Source organism: Ursus americanus, chromosome 17, assembly GCF_024610735.1.
Source record: "Ursus americanus isolate L20-20 chromosome 17, mUrsAme1.1.p, whole genome shotgun sequence".
Taxonomy (NCBI): Eukaryota; Metazoa; Chordata; class Mammalia; order Carnivora; family Ursidae; genus Ursus; species Ursus americanus.
In genome coordinates this window covers 57,876,594-57,882,059 of record NC_142143.1, presented here as the reverse complement: position 1 = coordinate 57,882,059, position 5,466 = coordinate 57,876,594, and the positions used below count along the sequence as shown (strand labels likewise).

The 5,466-nt window shown below is 44.5% G+C and overlaps 1 pseudogene; it reads left to right on the top strand.

Annotated features, from left to right (window-relative positions):
* The first annotated feature begins 516 nt into the window (after positions 1 to 516).
* On the top strand, positions 517 to 1,465 carry LOC148108725 (olfactory receptor 4F6-like; annotated as a pseudogene).
* The last annotated feature ends 4,001 nt before the right edge of the window (positions 1,466 to 5,466 follow it).

The window sequence follows — 5,466 nt, the reverse complement described above, 5'->3', positions numbered from 1 at the left end:
TTCTCTCCGATGTCATTTTTTTCTTAAATGTGAAAGTGGTTCAAGTGAATCCTTCTTTCTATTGAGGAATTTCCTTGTCCAATTCTTCTTTCTGATGTACCTCATTGAGGCTCATTATATTTGGACAGGACCAGATGTTCCAAATTTATTTGGCTTTTTATACTATCAAAACTCCCACTTGCTTAAATACCTAAATTTGAGTTAGCTGCTACTCCCAAAAAGTGATCAGAAAAAATAATTTACATGGGATGTGAAAGACTTGTCACTTAAATAAATTTTCCTAGGCACCATTCCTTGTGTTAGCAAGGCACTTGGCAACTCAGTTACCATCATATGTAACTACAGTAATAGTGGCCAAAAGGATGTTATTTGATTTTTGTGAAATGCTCAGGTAATATTTGACTTCCAAATTTTATATACTTTTTCCATAGAGTGTATTAATGTAATAGTATTAATTTGAATTCTATCACTTTTTTTTCTTTAGATGTCAGGAACATGAACCTACCAAATGAGCCAATGGATGGGGCCAATCACCCCGGGGTACCTGAGTTTGTGTTCCTGGGACTCTCCAATTCCTGGGAGATCCAGCTCCTTCTTTTTTGCTTTTCTTATCTTTTATATATGTCTAGGATGATGGGAAACCTTTTAGTAGGGGTCACTGTGACTTCTGACCCTTATACCACCCCCCCGCCCCCGCATATTTTCTGTTAGCCAATTTCTCCATCATTGACCTGATATTTTGCTCCACTGCAGCACCCAAGATGCTTTGTGATCTTTTCAGGAAGCAGAAAGTCCTCTCCTTTGGGGGCTATCTAGCTCAGATCTTCTTTTGCTATGCTGTTGGAAACAATGAGATGTACTATCATTGCCATGGCCTTTGACAGATATATGGCCATATGGAAGCCTCTCTACTACCTGACCATCATGAACCCATGAATATTCATTTTGATTTTAGTGGTTGTCTGGACCATTGGTCTCATTCACATATTGGCCCAACTGGCTTTTGTGGTAAGCTTGCCCCTCTGTAGCTCTAATGTATTATTAGATAGCTTTTACTGTGACATACCTTGGCTAATCAATTTTGCCGGTGCAGATACTTATAAACTGGTGTTCATGGTCACTGCTAATAGTGAGCTCATTTCCTTGGCTGCTTTCTTCTTGCTCATCCTCTCCTATACCTTCATCCTAGCCACTCCTCAGGAACACTCCTCAGGTAGTTCATCCAAGGCTCCTTTTACTCTGTCAGCTCATATTATTGTGGTGATTTTATTCTTTGGTCCACTGAATTTTTTCCACATGTGGCCCTCTCCTTCAACACATCTGGATAAATTTATAGCCAGATTTGATGCAGTTTTAACTCCTTTTCTAAATCCAGTCATATATACACCTATAGAGGAACAGAGAGATGAAGACGGCAAAGAGGAGAGTGTTCAGTCAGCTTATGGGTTTTAGAAAAAAGCACTAAATGGCTTTATTGAAACACAACATTTCCAACTGACAATTGATTAATTTTCTCTTCCTAAAAGCCAATCCTCTAGAAGAAGGGACCACCTTTCTGAGTCTTATTTTGTTCTTTTGTTTAGAACACATTCCTCTTTTCATTTCTCTTGGCTCTCTGTGTCGGTTTCTATGCATTAAATAAAACATCTACCTTTTCCAGTTTTGAAGGAGGGGCCTCATGTAGGAGAGAAAACTTACTATTCAACCCCACCCTCACTCTTACTGTTGTCTCTAAACCTTTGTGATTGTCCAAGCAGTCCATTATATATGTATATATATATATATATATATATATATATATATATATATACATACATAAAGTTTTGGCATGCAGGATATTTTATAGGGATCACTAGTGGTGGCAGAGAAAGGTAAAGAGGTGGATTGGGCAGAGTGAAAAGTCAAACTGTAATGCAGACATGAGAAAGCCTTGCCCAGCCTTTTAGGGCTACACTGCAGCAAGCTACGATGGGTGCACATACCCTTCCATCCCCACTGCAATCAGTCTTTGGATGAGGACATGCTCTGACAACAATTCTGCGGGAGCTGACAGCTGGGGCAACAAGTATTTCTTCTTCTTCTTCTGAGCAGTCGCTGTGTGCCAGCGAGGGGGGGGGGCAAAGGGTAAGAAATCCTCAAGCCGACTCCCTGCCCAGCCTGGGCCCCAACACAGGGCTGGATCCCAGGACCCTGAAATCATGACCTGAGCTGAAACCAAGAGTCAGTCACTGAACCAACTGAGCCACCCAGGAGCCACCCCTAATCTTTTTTTAAGTGGGCTCCATGCCCATCATGGAACACAATTCAGGGTTTGAACTCACAACCCTGAGATCAAGACCTGAGCTGAGATTGAAGTGGGTGCTTAACCAGGGAGCCACGCAACCTCGCAGCCGCCCCAACAAGTCTTTCTTTTAAGGGGCTCTGAGCAGCTCACGTCTGTGTTCACTGCTTTGTCATGAAGGTGAAAGAAGTCTTATCCTCATTAACAGGAGAGAAAACGGAGCCTATCATACATATTTAAATATTTTATCTATTCATTTGAGAGAGAGAGAATGAGCAGGGAGAAGGACAGAGGGAGAGGGAGAAGCAGGGCCCCTACGGAACCGGGAGTCATTCTTGGGGCTCCATCCCAGGACCCAGGGATCACGGCCCCAGCCGAAGGCAGCCAATTAACCTACTGAGCCACCCAGGCGCCCTGAGCCTATTAATAGCTTAATAGCTCCCAGTAGTTGAGGGTGTGCCAAGCCTTTCAGGGTCTCAAAAGTGAGGATCTCCAACAGCACCTGGATTCAGGCTGATTGGAAGCCAGACTCTCAGGCAGGGAGTATGCAAATACGCGCCACAAAAATAAAAATTGGTCATCATATGAGGTGACGGAAGTGTTAACTAAGACTATGGTGATAATTATTTTGTAATGATTATATATAAGTGTATCAAATTACCACATCCTACACCTTAAGTTTAATCAGTGTTTTATGCCAATTATATCTTAATAAAGCTGGAACAAAAATGAAGTAAAATTTAACAAATAAAAGAAACGCACATACATACAGTTTTATGAGACCACGAGCATAAGCGTTGTGAACCACTAGTGCCAGGCGATCTAGAGGCGTCCCCCGAGTGGCAGCACACAAATCGGGGCTCCAATGAGCGTGTAAGCCCCCGGGTGGGAGACACCAGTGAGCCGTAGCGAGGAGATGGTGAGCGCCCATAACGTTCCGTGACAGCCCGAGAGCCTGAGGTCTGGTCCATCATCAGGCCCCCACACGTGAGCCAGAGCTGAAGCCCGTCCCTCACGCAGAAGCTTCAGAACCAGCAAACGGGTCTTTTTCACAGAAGCGCTGGGCTGCCTCAGCTTGAGCGGTACCCTGGCGGTGGTAGCCTCCCAAAAACTGTCTCTCTGATGGTTACCGTCCTGTGGGATCCAGGAACACAAGCACCCCTGCTCACCAGAGCCAGGACAGCAAAGGCATCCCCAGGCGGCAGCCACAAAGACAAGCGCGCAGGACGCAAGGGAAAGCTCCCTCCACTGGAGCCGGTGCGCCGCTCCGCGAGGGAAACGCCAAGATGGCGCCCGCCAGTCTCCCACGCGGGAGACGCCCCGCAAGCCTCCAAACGTGTGTTACCTCAGATGCCTGCCCCTCACGCCAATGCTCCAAGACAAAAAGCAAGAGGGCCTCTCACACACAAAGTCGGCTTGTCCCTCCGTCTGCTGCCTCCACGCTGGGCCCCGAGGCAGGTGACTCCAAGCCCGTGAGCCCATTAAGGGCTGTTTTTCAGGGAGCTAACTTCGTGGGTCTTGTGGATGGCGGCTTCATTGTTTGTCAAAGCTGGATGTTTTGGGGGCTTGGCAGGTGCCGGTCTTAAAAGTGGGTGATGGATATGGGGTTCAAACCCCTTGCTCTTCAGGGAGGAGCTCGCGGTTTTGAGTTCCCTGTCAGTTGTGGTGCCGGGTTTATGGTTACGTTGTGTCCCAGCCTCTCCTACCTGCTTAGATGTGGCCCTTCTCCTGTTGGCGTAGGAGTCAGTTTTTAGGGTTTTGTTTTTTTCTCTCTCAGAAGAAGCTGTTCCATAGGTAATGCAGATAAGGTGAGTTTGTGGGAGGAGGTGAGTTCAGGATCCTTTTTCGTCGCCATCTTGACGTGGAATGGGGGGGGGCCCTCTTCCTACTGTATATAACGGCGTGTTCGCGGACCTTCCTCACTCACATGGTGATCTACTTTGTTCTCACTGAAGAGTGGGAGATGTTCTTCCCTGAAAAAAAAAAAAAAAGAGAGGAACTTTTGTATTAATGGTTTTATATTAATGGGTTAGAAATCAAAGATTACCTTAGCCCTTATTTTTCAGTTCCTAAACAACCATGTCAGTTATAGTGTCACACATAATAGATAATGATGTAAATAAATTTGTTGCTCAGGATAAGCATATTACTGTTTTCAGGCAATCCTGCCCTATAATTGATACATTTGTTAACATCATGCTTTATTATCTGTATCTCATGTCTCATATTTCCTTTTCACTTGTTCTGCTTTGTTATTTTAGCCTTTTGGTTATGGGTGAGAAGCAGTAATCTGTAAGATCTGAGGTTACTTACACATTCTAATGTACAATTCTTGCTTTCATGCTGTGTTCCATATATTAATGTTCTCGACTCTATATTCAGTCAAATAGATCAGGTGCTGGCAAACTTTCTATAAATGGTGATGAAAGAATGCTCTAAAGGCCTGAGATTTTAGATTTCTTTCTAAGTCAGTATGACTGTACATTACGTTTTTGTGGGAATTCATAATGCCTGGCTAGATAAGATTTAATAAACATATGCCTCCCTGGATGAGACTAATTGAAAAGCAAAGGACTGTCCAGAAACCTGGGCCTCCTTTGAAGTTTCAGGGCTGAAAACAGCCAGATCCTTGTTGCAGCTTAATGCACTCAACACTCATCCAGGGAGTAAATGCTTAGGAGAAACATTTATTGTTGGTGGTCACGTACTCCATGTACTCCCTACCGGCACGCAGGTCACTCCTCAAGCCGGAGAAGGGGGAAGGGACGTCTGCTCATGCAGGTAGGAATTACAGGCACTCGATGCCTGCAGTGGAGTGACCATTGAGCTCACTTTTTTCTTTCTTTTAGGCGTGCGGTATTTACTTTCAATTTCTCTTTCATCTATTTTTCTGTTATAAACTTGTTAGTTATGGGAACATCTTTAAGTAAGCAGTAGGTTATCCATAAAGACCAGCTTTGTGTGCTGTACTCTCCCTTGCAGAGGCAGCCCTGCACGACCGCTCAGATTGGTGTCTGAGGGCTTTATTTCAGTGCCTGACGACACTTTTTTTAAACCAAAAGCCTAACTTATGGCCCACCAAGCACACTTGGTGCACCTGCTTTGTAAATGAGTAGCCTAAAGGAAAACCATCTTGTCCTAAAAGATATTGATCAGTGCTCCTACTCCCTGCATTCCTTGATACT